This window comes from Melanerpes formicivorus, unplaced genomic scaffold (genome assembly GCF_026170545.1).
Source record: "Melanerpes formicivorus ecotype bairdi unplaced genomic scaffold, bMelFor1.0.p_v2 SCAF_65, whole genome shotgun sequence".
NCBI lineage: Eukaryota > Metazoa > Chordata > Aves > Piciformes > Picidae > Melanerpes > Melanerpes formicivorus.
Window position 1 is genome coordinate 3,619,448 of NW_027142417.1, and position 15,371 is coordinate 3,634,818.

The 15,371-nt window shown below is 42.7% G+C and overlaps 1 protein-coding gene across 8 annotated transcripts in view; it reads right to left on the minus strand.

Moving 5' to 3' along the window:
* EYA1 (EYA transcriptional coactivator and phosphatase 1) overlaps positions 1-11,617 on the minus strand; it is a 111,950-nt gene extending 100,333 nt beyond the window's left edge. For all 8 annotated transcript variants that reach the window (XM_068162561.1, XM_068162560.1, XM_068162557.1 and 5 more), the window contains exon 1: positions 11,567-11,617. The gene's annotated coding sequence lies outside the window, so the exon portion shown is untranslated. The remainder of the gene's footprint in view (positions 1-11,566) is intronic.
* Between the last annotated feature and the right edge of the window lie 3,754 nt (positions 11,618-15,371).

The following is a 15,371-nucleotide window of genomic DNA, read 5'->3' on the forward strand; positions in this document are numbered from 1 at the left end:
GTTTCAAATCCTCTCTAGGTAACAGCAACAACCACAGTCTCCCACTGCATTCGTCTGACACAAACTGTCCACAACTGCTCAGCAGAACCAAGAAGGACACAACTTCTATTTCTGGCAGCTGCCTCTGACATTGAATGCCCTGTGCATGCTTTGAAAGAATAATCATAGAATAAAATAGTTGAGGTTGGAAGGGACTTTATTTATCTAGTTCCAGCCCCCTGGCAATGTTTTCCTACTTCACTGCTGACAGTGAGAAACTAGAGTGGCACAGAACATCAGTGGCTGACTAAGATGAGCGCAGAAAAACACACAACAAACCCAGCCCCAGAAGAGCACTGACAATACCAGCTGAGATCAACGGATTATTATTAGAACAAGTTGACAGCAAATGGGAAGACAGCCAAAATTGTACCAATGCTCAAGGTCTCAAGACAACCTAAACAGAATCAGTGTGAAGCAAGTCGCAGTGCTCATCAGCAAAAGCAAGGAGATAATTGATACTTCTCAAAGCCATCCTGGGAAAAGGGTTAACATGCATTTTTAATTTTATGGCAGGTCATACAAGACTTGAGAGCTCAGAGGCACAAATAACTTCTCAGGCATGAGCTGGTATGATCGTTGCTGATGTATTAACCTCAACCAAAAAAGAAAAAGATACTCCAAAATGCTTCATGCCAGTAAATGTGAAAACAAAGACAAGTCAAAGGTTAGGGAAGACAGGTGAGTGAAGGAGTGCTTTCACCTGGAGGTAAAAAGAGGTAGCAAGATATTCCTCCTTCTTTCAAGCTTGCCTTTTAGAGCTTAGAGTCATCTTTCACAAGATTTTATGACCCATTCATGTATTACAACACAGTACAGTTCCCACCTTCCTCTTCACCTTTAACATGCTCACCACAGCCTCCTCATGCACACATCAAATGCCATCAAGACACAGCTAACAGCTGTGAAATGGAGGAGAATGGACATGCCAGAGTCAACAGTATCAGCATGACCCTTCTTGCTACAGTGACAGGAAGACAGTATTTCAAGTGAAGAAGAGGTGCAATCACATCTTACCAATTTGCAGCTGATACCAGCACACTCAGATTCTGTGGGCTTGGTCAAAACTATTAACCTCAACTCAACACAAATTCACAAGGAGTTTCTGTTTCAAAGCCATTCAGTGAGAAAAGTTCTGGTTGGTTTTGCATCTAAAATTGGTTGTATTTTTCCCAACCTCTTATTCCATCATTCTGACTTACAAAAAGACTTTTCCCCCTGCAAATCTTATCTCATTTACCCCTTAGTTCATCACAGCTCCATTAACACTTCTGCTTCTCACTGTAATGAGCTCTGCGGTTCAGTTCATACATCAAATGTTGCATGCCATGCAAAAAGCAAAACATTGCCACCTCAAGCCTCAGCTGCAGAAGGGAGTTCTTTTTGGTGACAGTTTGTTCTACCTCACTATTCAAACAACCCTAATAACAGCAAAGAGCTTTACTCTGACCTCACCCTATGTACAGTCACATCTGCACACATTGTGAAGCCTTCCACTGTAGAAGATACCACAGGATAGTTGAATTCTGTTCTCAGGCATTGGCACATCAGACAAAAGCCTTAAACATCAGAGGTCACTCTAGTCTCACACTGAATGCGTCTGAGGAACAAAGCACCATCCCAAACTAGAAAATCTCACACAGATAAAGGAGATGCATATAGAAACTGTAAATTAAAAAATAAATAAATAACTATCTAAAACAGGAAGTATACTCTCGTTTCAGCTTTGTTCCTATAGTAACCTGTGCCGTAAAGAAATGGACCCAAATATGGCCACAGAAATACAGAGTTTTGTGACCTGATTCTCACGGATTTAGTTTTCAAAAGTTCACCTTCAGGAAAACAGACAGGAGGATAAAATTTTAAAAATTATTCATGCTGGGTGTTTAAAAATGCTTCAGGGATGTTGAAATATTTTGGTTTAGCTTTGACAGAAAAAAAGCCCCACTGCCTGTGCAGCTCAATTTTCAGCATAGGGGAGATAGCTGCTTTCAGTGGTGTCCCCAGCAAGAATGCAGGTGCAGGAGACACCACTGCCTTCTCTGCCCAAGACCTGAGCAAGACTGCAGCTGCCTGCCTACTAGAACCAAACCAACAGTCTTTCAAGAGCATTAGTCAAGCTGAAGAGGTTTCTAGGCTTCTAGCTAATATTTCGGTAAGACCACATAGGAGGTGACTTTCTCAAACATGCAAATAAAACCCAAAAAATAATTTGACCAATGCCTGCATTAAGAGGGCTTTGAATACCAGGGCTCCTGTTTATGCTATTATATTCTAACATCTGGAACATCTTTTTCATTTCCTAAGACATAAGAAGAGGTTCCAAAGGTGCAAGCATGCATTCAAGCACTGGTGGTACTGCAGCCAGTACTGGCAGCTGGCGAGGTGGTTATGCTTTGTCCCTTCTTGGAAGTTACAAGGCTTGTGCTTCTTAACTAATACCTGTAAATAAAACATGAATTTCCTCCCCAATAGGCGTAACACAGGCAATCCATAGACCTCACTAAACCAAGGATTTATATGTACAAAACAGCAAAAACATTTGTAAGAGGTGAATGATCTGCAACGATCACACTGTACTCTGCAAAGGTATCAGGAACACAAAAAGAAAATTACACTGGAGGATACAAGGCTAATAAAAAGACACCTCAAGCAATTCTGATGCTCAGAAAAGACCTCTAGTGAAATTTTAGATGCCCTAGATACCTGCATGTGACTAGCTGACCCGTGCAGAGCTTTGCTGGAGCAGATGCTGAGTGTTACACAGAGCACACCATACATTACAACTCAATACCTGAAATTATTTTCTGTAGTTCCAAATACAGACAGAGAGGAATGTGGGACAAATTCCCCAAAATCCTGAAGAATCCTTTGCTATTGGCTCAGACTAATGTGAAGAATTCATAGAAAATGTGTGAAAAGCTGACACTTGCCTACAGTAACGCTCAGCCAAGACAGGACCATTGCAGAAAAGCTACATGAGTTATGTGTGTGACGCCCACTATACAAGAAAAGACTTTGACAGCTCTTAATGAAAAGTATTAGCAAAGGAAACTCTGGAGCAAGTTAACAAAATGAAGAGGCACAAAACATCCAGGCCCAATATTTTATTCAAGACCTCTACAACAATGGAAGCATGACAGCTGCTATAATAAACAAGAGAACTGGTTGGTACACAAGAATGATGTAATGGGGAAGAGAAGTCATGGCTTGTAAAGAGAAGTCTTAACTTCAGAATGACTAGCATTTTTGTAAGGAGTTAATGATTATTTGCATAAAGGTGATTTGGTTAATATAGAATATATTTGTATTTCTCAAAAGCTCTCACAAAACCTCTTAAGCAATTTGTCACAAGTGAAATAGAGAGTCATGAATTACTGTTCAAAGGATGGAAGGGAGTAAGCAGGCAGTTTTCACAACCTTACCGTGGAATACCAAAATTCAGTATTTCTCACGTCAAGAAAACAGCCTCATGGTTTTGCTGCAGTTATGAACAACAACGACCAAAAAGCTCTTAGAAATCACATAATTAACTAGTGAAAATTGTTATCATTACAGAGGCTCAAAGCATAAACACATCCAAACAAAAGCAGAGGACAGCATTAAACAACGGTCAGGATGACTTTTCCACCCTGTCAAAAGCAGCATTTGCTCTCTATCTCCACTCTTTAAATGTCTGCTGCTGGTCACTGCGAGATGGAACACAAGTTCTGCTGTCTAGCCCAGTGGCACTTACATACCTCCTGCTCTTCTCTGTCAGTCCAGATCTGAGCATTTTTCCAGATGTCATACAAGGCTCCTGTTTTCACATCCAACTTCAAAAGTGTTTTCTTCTGAGTTACTATTACCTTTAACTCTCCTCAGTCAGACCAAAACACTGTTCAATTAATTATATTCCTTGCAGGCAATTACTTCATTTAAAATGGCAGATGGAGAAGAAACAGAGAAGATGAAAAGTCCAGCTATCAAGATGCACAAGATACTCTTTGCTCCTGGTGATCCAAAGCGGATGCAGTACTGGCAAACCAGACAGCCTTTGAGCAACAATAAACAAGACAAGCTAAGAACAGAGAGTGCTCACGGCCAGTGCTGGAAGGATTTGGCAGCTCACTCACCTTCTGTTTATAGAAAGCATAATGGCAGCAGAGAATTTATGCAGTGTATGCACTATAGAAACCTGCTCAGTGTGCCACTTAGCTTTTGCTATGCCTTACTAAGACCAGAGAAAAATAAAACATAAAACTTATCCATTTCCAAAATATTGTTGCAAATGACACAAATCTGATGTATCCATCAGGCTACAGCTAAATATACCTCGATCCCAAAGAGCCTAATGCTTCCAACAACTGCAGGAAAGTGGAAGCGGAACAGGCCATTCCTAAATTTAGATTCTTTTTTCATGCACAAATAACTGAAGGTGAAAGCAAAGCATATAAACATTTAACTAGTTGATTCTGATTACAGGGATACTTTTAGATCTTTTAAATTATTTACAGGCCTAAAAGGGTGGTTAAACATGAAAAATATATCCAATTGTTAAGAATAAATATAAAATATAAAATAAATCATGCTTTCTTCCCTAAAAACATACATGGTACTAAACACGCTCATCCAGAGCAAATGCCTGAATCTACAAGCACCCAGGCAGTGCTTGCTAAAAAAATTCTGCCTCCTTCTTAATCCCTACTCATTTTGCCCAAATGTAACAGATCATATTTTAAATTACTCCGTAAGGGCAGTGTGAAAGTGTGCTTGAAGTGATTGGCTCTCCTGCCTGCTCCTTTTAAGACAGACTGAGAAAATAATAAGCAACTTTTTATCTTCAAGCAATTTCATTTGTTGACTCACGATCGTTAACATTTATAGCAAAATCAGGATACTCAAATCCTGTGCTTCAGGGTATGAGTTGTTCACCACAGGAGCTGGGAAGAAGTTCTCCCCCATCCGCTGCACTACACAGTTGTATAGGTGCATTCTTGGTACGATCCCTAGGCGAATGCTGGTGGCAGAACATAAGGCTTTGAAAGCCAAAAACGTCAGAGTAACAAATTTGATGTGATTGATGAGAAATCCCTGCAAAGCCTCTGACTTGCTGCCAGGCTCTGCTGTATGCAGACCAGGAGACCAGCAAGCCCACGACGTCCAGGACAGACTTGACAGCACAGCTACAGCAAGGCAGGCAGAAACAGAGATGTTTTTCCTACTAATGCTGGATTTTAATTTCTCCTGTTGTAAACAGGTTCTTTACTGACTAACCTCACCCCAACAAATATAATTTGATTTTAGGGTAGCCATATACGTAAACATAATATGAGAAAATCATGGCATTAACATTATTAACTACTAACAAAATTACATTCCTCAAGTAAAAGCTGGAACATAACTTAATTTAATCTAATACATTCCATACAGACAGACATACACTGTCACCAAAATAACATTAATTTAAACATCATGTTTCCAAAATCCACTAATGTGAAGTCAGTTTGATTGAACACTGTACTTAAGAGTCCTCTGTCACTCTACCATATTTGTCTATTACCACAGGACAACACTAAGCACAAATATTTCAGAGAAACATGAAAACAGGAGAAACTTATCATTACATATCCCATGTCTCTAAATGTAGCCAGTATCCAGGGCTAACCGACCACAGTTGCACCATCACCAAACCACCCTGGGTGAGCAGACAAGGTGAGCAGGGAAAGGAGAGGAGCCCCCAGACTGGAATGAAAACAGATTGCATGAAACAGCCAAACTCACCCCAATATCAAGCAGCTAAAGTTATCCTCAGCCCAGGGAACACACAGCAGGCACAGCAAACAAGACGGCAGCCTTGGCAGCAGAATGAAGAGTCCCTCTCCTCAAGCTCCCCCCTTTATACTGAGGGTGATGTTTATGGGATGGGATTTACCTAAGTCAGCTTGAGTCAGGGTCCTGGCTGACTGCAAACTGCTAAGGGCCTGCAGCCCACGGCTGGCTCAGGCCCTGTCCCACAACATCAGGACACTGTAAAAATAACTAAAATGAGGAGTTTGCTGTGTGTGTAGGAGCAACACCAGCAATAGCTATAGCCCAGCCAAGCACCACAGAGCTTTAAGTGCCAACTTTACCCTGCCAGCTTAACATTACTACCCATAAAGTTCTCAGGACACACACAAACCCCATAGCAAAGCTCTGCAGGCCCCTGAACCTATTAACCTCACTGTGAGTGCACAGGGGACGGCTTTCAGATCCTCTCTTAACCATGAGTGTCATATGTGTGCAGCTCCCAAGAACCACCCAAGACGTCAGAAGGAAAAGTACTAGTGATCAAAATCTCTGCCAAAATACTGTTTTAAGCAAACATAATTCTATTAAGCATGGGTAGAGAAGCCTCTCTACTGGCTTAGTCATTCCTCTTTGCAGACAACATTTTTTTCTGCCAGGAAGCTCCAGCTTATCTGAGCTAATGGCATGGGGACAGAGCTGAGCACTGCAGTCAGTCTGTCTCCTTTGAAACAAAATTTACAGAAGTGCATCTCTAAAGAAGCTGCTGAAATCCATGAGATTGCTCCACACTAAGATACAGAGTCAGCTGAACGTGAAGTACCTGATCTGTAATGTTTTAATTTTATTCCTAAATAGTCACATTCCCTCTCTCTCCCTAGAGCTGTTCACAGAAAAGTGCATTTTTATGTATGCACCAAAATATTCCCCCTTTGTATCTGCAAGACTATCTTAAGACTTAGAAAATGCACTTAACAATTATATTAATTCTCACATTTACTCAACTGGCACCAGAACTTGGTGGGGGAGGGGGTGTGAGTTGGCATCCGAGTCTAGAAGCAGCAACAGAAACACATCCTTCTAATTACAAATGACTGCCTCAAGAAAAACAGTATGTACTTCAGAGCAGTGCTTCAGGTAGTTGCATAGATATACTCTGTACTAAAGCTGTGCTTTAGCAGTGAAATTCAAAACCCAGCTGAGGTATGTCCATGTGTACGTAAAGTAGCGTATATGTGGGCATGCAAATACTATACACCCAGACACAAACCCTCAGCACACTGAGTAAACTTCAGTTCTGTACTTCAGTGCTCCATTCCGAGTCTGGCTACCTTCCGGATTGCTAAGTCTTTCTAAATTAGAACAAGCAATTTCTCTTTGTTTTACCTAATATTTGAAAATGGCAAAAAAGTCCCATGGGTCACTGAAAATTATCCCTTCATTCCTGCCGCCTGTTTCAAGTCAGTCAAAACATTCCAGACTTCAAAAGGGAGCTTTGCCTGCTTAGCCCATTTTGGTGTCTTTCTATAGTTGGTCTATGAGGGATTGGTTATTTGGATAAATTAGTTTGTGGAGCCTGCTGGCCTTCTAGAAGACCTCAGTGTCTGACTGTAAATTAGTTCTACTGAAGATGTAGAAATCCCTGGGCAGACAAGAAGAACTAAATGGTGATAAAATCTAATACTACGATGTTTGTAATGTGATTTTATTCTGCTCTGTAGATTGTAAGCAAAGCTAATTTTGAATTAAAAATTTGAAAATATAAAAATGTCTATAAAAGCACAAAATCAGATCAGTATCCAACTCACAGCAGAAAAGGCTGGATGCCAACTTTAAAGTTAAGCTTCCAGCAGGAATCTTTTACAAGAACAAACAAAAAAATCTCCTGGTTTTCCACAAAATCAAGGTGTTTACATTACAGATGCACCCCTGCTTTAGCCAGGAAGTCACACAGTTGAATTCTGCTGGAGCCTAAGCTGTGAATAAACTGCTATGCAGTCTTCTAACACACAATCGTACAACTGCCCATGGGGAGTTTATCCTTAAGGAAGAACAGTCAGAGAGCCAAAACTAACAAATATGGTTTTGTGAGCAGAACAATGGTCCAGATAACCTAGTAAAAAGGAAAATAAACTTTACTAGCAGTTTGCCTTGTACTGTCAAGGGCTAAGTTACAACTTCATCAAGACTTTCAAGAAGACTTCATGCAGAACGCCATGAGTGCAGTGCATGTACAGAGCGACTGCAGTCAGGTGGACTGTTCATTGCTGAAATATCCATTTTGTAAAGTGATCAAAAAATGACTCATGCCTGGACCAAGAAACAGATGCACCTCTCTGAGGAAAAGAGGGTTTGTAGCTAAGATCAGTGGTTGTATCTGTTAACAGACTGCAATGAAATGCCTGCAACATCTCTCTCCTGCTCCTAAAGCCATGTGCTCAGCACTGTGTGAAGAAAACACACCAAGTTACACTGGCAGTTGATTAGTTCCCAATGTCATTGGCAGAAAATTAAAACACTCTTTAAAAAAGTTCTAATGAATGCTGTGTTTAGGCTCTAGTTCTGAAAAATGAGTATGTCCAGCACTGTGAGCAATGGGCTGAAGCACTTCTGCCAGTGCTGCAAGCACCATTGCCTATGGCACTGCAGAATTACTGCCACTGATGAGGAAAAGTACATCAACAACAACTCCATGGTGTTATTGCAAACACAGATGAATTAATATTTTCTAGTGAATAAAGTATGTTCTTCAAACTGTCCACAAACAGCTCACAATTTTCAGAAGTATTTTCACTGACATTACTTTAAAGAATACCATTCTACTAGTAGTTATGAATGGAGCAGTTACTATATACCGCTCGGCAGCAGCTCATCTCAATTTGGGGAATTTAAATACATCAGCTAGTTCTGGCTGTTCATTATTTTAGACACTTAGTAAATATTCTAAGTGGGTTTTGTGGCTCGTTTCCAGTATTGTACCAAGTGCAGATAGAGGAGGGAAGAGAAGTGGGGAAAGGCGCAGCCCATTCCATTTTATAAGCTCAGACTGCAGTTGCATGGTGCTTGTTGGTTATTGTTTTGTGGAGTTTTCCAAAAAGGAAGCACATCACACATTTCTTCAGAGCAGCAAAGAAAAGCAGAAGGAAGTACAGTGCTGTGTCAGCCTGTGAGAGAAACTGAGGTATCTCCAACACACCTGACTTTCACAGGTGACAATACTATGAGTTTCCAACCTAAGGCTATAGACCTGTATTTGCATTCATTGCCTTTGCAGACTTTGTTCCCTAACGTGATGTACAGACAAAGGCACAGCCATCAATGACAGAGTTAAAACCCTGACCTTGTGCCTGGCTGTCACTAGCAATGCTCACAGACACAGTCATGTCACCACTGCTGAGCTGGAGAATCACGCCACCAAAACCCAGCTCACCTCCATCAAAATGAACGTTCTAGCCCTTCTGGTAACAAAGATATCCTTAAAAATGTGAAAAAGCTGTAACCTGATGCCTCAGCAAGACTGCGAGGGGCTTGAAACAAAGACAGAGAGATGTGAACTGCTCCAGCCATCTCTCTCTGGGCCCCATGGACTCAGCATTTCTGTGGTAATGGAGTCTGGCATTTTTCCAAGATTCCACAGAATCTCACGTTTGCTGCAAAAAATCATTATTTTGCTGCAGCCAGGTGCTGGATATTTGTTTTTTTCCCCTCCTTCCCTTTTCTTGCTAAAACCAGCTACTTACTCTGCATCTCTCTGTTAGCAGAGTTCTGTGTTGAATTTTCAGTGCAAGTATCACTCTCCAGTGCATGGCACAGGGGAAGCAGGGAAGCAGCACCCAGCAAGAAACAGGAAGAAGCAAGAAATTGGAAGCATGCAGCCAAGCTGCCCCAAGTGCTGACCAAAAGTTGAGGTTTGGGAGCTGCAGGAGGAATCGGAGAAGACTAACTGCTGAAGCAGAGGAGCACCTCCTTTCTTGGCTCATTGAGTACACACTGCTTGGATCTAACTTAACTGCTGAGGGCCTCAGAGCCTTCACTCTGTTTTCCAGATGGACAAAGTGCACCATCAAAAGCACTTGATGCTGAAAACACTTCCTGGTGTACAACTCTGCAATAAGAAGTTTCATCTATGAGCCTGGACTGTGCAGGAATACCAAGGGATGGGCACTCGCAGCAGCCACAGCCGACTGCGTTGTCCGATCCCAAAGGCTGCGTCGCACGGCTCAGATCCGGGGTGGGGGCCACATGACTGCACTACTGTCGGATTATACACAGTGTGTGCATGCATTCATTACCTTTTCTATTTAGTCTACTTTTGTAAGTATTATTTTCATGTGACTTCCACATTCTGTGCAAGTGTTGTTATTTAAGCCTTTGGGGTGAATCCCAAATCCTGTCTGGTGCAAAACCAGTACACTGCTATCCAAGAGACTGACAGGGAAAGTCCCCTGCCCTCACTTCCTTCAAGGTGTTACATTCGGCAAATAACCTAAATAGCATGTAGAAAACAATTCTTTCCAGTGCTAGGAAAGACACTAAGCCAAGTGTAACAGCTTAAAATAATAAAAATAAATACATTAAAAAACCCAACAGAAATAAAATGGAAGATTCCGCCCCCCTGCCAACTGAAACTTAGTAGGGACTCTGAGCAGCTTTATAAACAATTCCAGCACTTCAACTGAAGACAACCTCTGCTTCAGCCTGGAACACTTGCAGATGCAGTACAGCATTCTCCCTTCCAGGAGCCACAGGAATTCCAGTAAAACTGAGAGTTGCCCAACAGGACCCAACACACACATCTGTTGGAGGACATCCCACACCAACTGCAGTACTGACAGCAACCCAAATCTTGACTCAGGACCAGCCCCAGAGCTCTGTGGGCATGCAACCTGCAGGTAATGCTCTACATAACAGCACAGGAGGTAGGTCACCACTTCTGTGTTCCCATAGGCATCCATATCCACCTCATCAGACATTTTCCCCAATACCACTGAGCAGAAATGCATGGAGTGTCAGGACTTGTGGCATGAGTAAACACACAGCAGAGCAAGCTGAAAAACATGGGGTTCATTGCTTAATTGGTAAACTCTCCTTTATGTAAATATAGAGCAACCAGTCCCAATGTCTTGGAGAGGTATGTAAACCCCATGGCACCTACACTCACTGTGACATGAAAGTCAAACTGCAAAACAACATTAAAATTATACTGGCAACTTACTTGCCAGAGCTTTAAGTGACTTATAAAATTGATGTGATATTTAAACTACCCAGTGGGATTAACTTTATTTGAATGTGAAATGTAACTAAAACTGCTCAGCAAAGAAATATGCCCACAGTTCAGGACAGGAAATAAATAATACTTTTATGGTGAAAACACAAGAGAAACCTATGTTCTTAAAATTAAAAAAAAAATAACACACACAAACATTTATATTGTGAATTCTGCACCTCAAACAGGATTAAACATCTTTGTTCTTAGCATCCCATGGAATCTTTTTTGCCAAGGAGGGACAGGAATCTCTAATTTCCCTGAATTTATGCATCACTAACAGAGAATAAAAAGAGAACACAACAGTCAAGTTCATCTGTCATCAGTTTTTTCAGCAATACATCCGTTTTCTGCTTTTTGTGCCAAGCATCACAAAAGGCAGAGTTCAGAGATTAAAGTTACTAGACTAAGGTTAACAAAGAGCATGACATAGATACAAGGAAAAAAGAGTTGTGCTGTGAATCATAACATGCAACTGGAATACTTGTGTACCTCAAGAAAGAAGTGCAAGATGCTTTACCAACAACGCTTAGTTTCAACCTGTGTGGTTCTGCACACTATTTCCAATGAGTAGTAATTCCATCCATGCTCTAGGAAGCCTTTCTATGCCTATTATAAACTTAGATTAGAAGGCAAGGCATTACTTACTCTTTTACATGGCTTTTAAAGTAGTTTGTAAAATACATTAAGTCTGTAAAAGTTTGCAGTATAACAACAAACAACTGAACTGTTGCTGCACAGATCAGTACAAGCCAGTAAACCTTTGCTAGTTATAATTAGCACAAATCACATTTAAAGATTCTGAGATTTACACAGAGCAAGTAAAAGTAATTTTCATCTAGGTGAAATGTTTTAATTTTTTTTTTTTTTTAATTGCTTTGGGATTTGGTTTTGTTTAATTACATCAGATACATTTGAGTCTGAAATTGTAGCAACCTTCAAAGCCCTAGCTTCACCCAAGCCAGTTAAAGCATTCAAGAAGCACCACCTGCAGTATTTTCAGCAGTGGAAGCCACAGTATCCCTCAATATACAAAACCCACACAAATAGGATGGGTTGCAGAAGGAATGGCTACAAATGAGTCATCCTAGCTATGGAAAACTAGTGCTCAACCAAAGAACCCACAAGCAAAATGCTTGGCATCTCCCAGTGAAGGGGACCCCAAATACTAGGTTACAGACTGGTGGGGTATCGTGTTCTTGTAAGAGCCACCAAAAACTGCCTCTGGACTCACTCTGCACTCCTGTGGCGCAGAGACATAGCTCTGTGGCCTCTGCACTAGTGACACTCTTCGCATGCACCATAAATCGACCACCAACTGAATACGCATGCCAGTGACCTTCCTCAGGTCAGCCAAGGATGCTGCTTCCTTATTCACCTACTATACAAGTAAAAAAGTTTCCTGTCTCTCAAGGCCAACCAACATTTTCTTTGGTGTCTCAACATTCACGTACTGCAAGAAGCATCTTCTGTTCAACCTTTACAACAGATCAAAAGTCAGATTTCACATTTGCTGTCTACCTTACCTCTGCTTCTCCTGATGCAGTAAAGGTACCTACTTGCAGCAGGAAAGAGTTTCACTAGGTAGGTGCAAGCAGTCTATTCATTTGGGCTCATCTATGAAAATGGGATAAAAAAAAAAAAAAATTAAGACAGCTTTTTTTTTTCTCCCCAAATCTTTCAATCTCTCTTAAGTTCAAAATAAAGAGAATGAATGGTCCTAAGTACTAGATAAACACAAGGCTGTATCACTGGATTGTCAAAGCTGTCTAACATGAGGTCCAATGGAATATTTCTCTCCTCAGACAACTGCATAATATAAAAGCCAGAAAGAAAATCTTACACAAAACCATGCCGTCCCCTTCAAGATGACAAAAAGTTCAGGCTACTGAGAAATTAAAAATCAGATTATTTCAGGAATTGGGCCAATTGCCTAAAGTGGCAGCAGGTATGACTTGCTATGGAAACAGCACAGGAAGGACAGAGAAACAACTTGGATTTGGAAAAGCTTTCAAAAGTACATGGAATACCCAGCTATGGCCTCCTTAATTGTAAGGACTTTACATACAATTTCCATTCTTATAAATAAAAAGAGCTTTCTCCTAGCTCACTTCATTATAAGGGGAGGTGCAAAAATGCAGCCCTACCACACAGGGTGGGAATTCACCTCCCTGATTTTTCCAGACAGCTCGGCACAGTGGGGGCCCTGGGTTGGCTGGGGCTTTCACTGCCCATGCACCCACCTGCTCCTCAGGACTTAGGCTGGGTATGGGCAGCAGCTGCCACCAGGCTCCATTAAGACCTGCCCCTCCAGTACATCTCCCAAGCAGACAGAGCTCACTGTCACACCACCAAATTTGGGCAAATCTGTCTTGGTCCAACCACTACAGCCTTCTCATGGCAGCTTGACCTGTGTCATAGGACTCAATAGTAAATGCCCATTTGACTGTTGATGGCTATGCAGTACAATTAGCACTCTGAGACAGAGCAAGAAGAGATGCTGTGTCACAAAGAGTTTAAAATAAATTAAAAGAAAGTAAAACTGCATTTAAAATGTTCAGACCTTTGGCAAATCATTATCCTGTGATGTTTGATACATCTGATTAAACATTCAAAGACTAAAAATTAAAGGAAGAAAAAAAACTTCAGATTCCTAATTCAATTGCCTCAATTTTATAGCACTCTCCCTCTAAATCTAGAAGGTTATTCTGAGCAATAATATTTGTAGATTCTATAATTAACTGAAAGAAACAAATAACCTAACATTCTGTATAATCACAGGATGCAAGAGGCCTCCAGTTTCCAGCTGACTTGGAGAAAATGTTCAGGTGATCTTAGAAGATTTTAGAATTCCCCCTCCAAGGTCCCCTCTACAGGTCATCCCGACTTGCCCACAGTTACAGGATTTGCAGCACACAGAAGACAGACCCACAGACAAGAAGAGTGACGTGTTTGCTCCACTTTCTTCCTACCTTTTTTGTGATTCAGTTTACATGGGAAGATGCAGCTTAAGAAAATTAGTACCAAATCATCAGGCCTGGAAAAAATAACAGGAACCAGGGACTTCCTTTCTACTTACACGTTTATAAATCTTTTAATCAATGCTGTTACAAACTCCACAGTTCTGAAGATTAGTGAACCACTTGTAAAGGCTAATCCATAAATTTTAAAAGTTTGTTGATTTCTCTTCTTGTAATTGTATTTTTATTTTAAAGACTATGGAAGATGTGAGTCTTCAAATGTAGCAACTGTCCAGCGCTGCTGTTCATGCTGCATTTTGCTAGAGCATATGCAACCCCGGAAGTGTTACGCTACTCGCAGTCAACAATATGCTGTTTAGAGCCTGAAAGAAAACAAACAAACCAACCAACCTTGGGTCCAAGAGCAACAGCGCTACCGAAAATCGGCTCACAACTAGCCAAGAACCCTTTGAAGGGCTTAGGTGACGGCAAACGGAAAGCCCCGGAGACGAGCTAAGGAGAGGCACACGTGTGGACACTCCCGTCCCTGAAGCCGACGCTCTCTTGGTCCCGGGCAAGGCGCTGAGATGAGCGGAGAGGCGAAGAGAGCTCCTCTCCTTCTGCCCTGCCCACCCCCACTGGCTGTGGGCAGGCAGCCAGCCGGCTCCCGGCAAGAGTGACCGGGGCACCGGGCAGCGCCGGCTGCATCGCAGGCGGCGGGACCGCCGTTGCTACCCCGGCATCAGCCGCCTGTTCCCGTCCGTCGGAGAAGTAGCTGCCCGAACACCTCCCCTGACACTTGACGTGATTACGTCTGCCAGGCCCCGGGAAGGGGATGAGGGCAGATGCGCTCATCGCAGCTAAGTACACTCAGGTTTTCAACCTGACAAAAAAATCACGCTTTCAGCGCCCGCCGGCGACCTTGAGAGCTGACTTCTGACGCCCCTTCCCCTCCTACCACCCGCAGCTCCAGCGACCTAGCATCTCCCGGCCCGCCGCAAGGCCCGCGGCCGGCGCTGCGCACCCGCTTAGCCCCCTCGGCCGCGGAACGCCCGGAGCTGAGGCTGCGCGTCCGCCTGTTCCCCGCCGCATCCACGTGTCCGGCACTCCGCGCCGGCTCCGGCACGGCTCGGCCCCAAACGGAACGGCACGGCTCGGACTTACACTCCGCAGGACGTCCGTGGCTGCGACACAGGCCCGGCCGCTGCCCGGGAGCGGCACCTGGCTGCAAATTGCGCTGGGCGGGGAGGAAACTTCCCCAGAGTGGTCCGGCCGCTTGCCCGCCTCCTCTCTCCAGCGGCAGCACCCTGCCTGCCCGCCGCCCTGCTGGGGCCAGC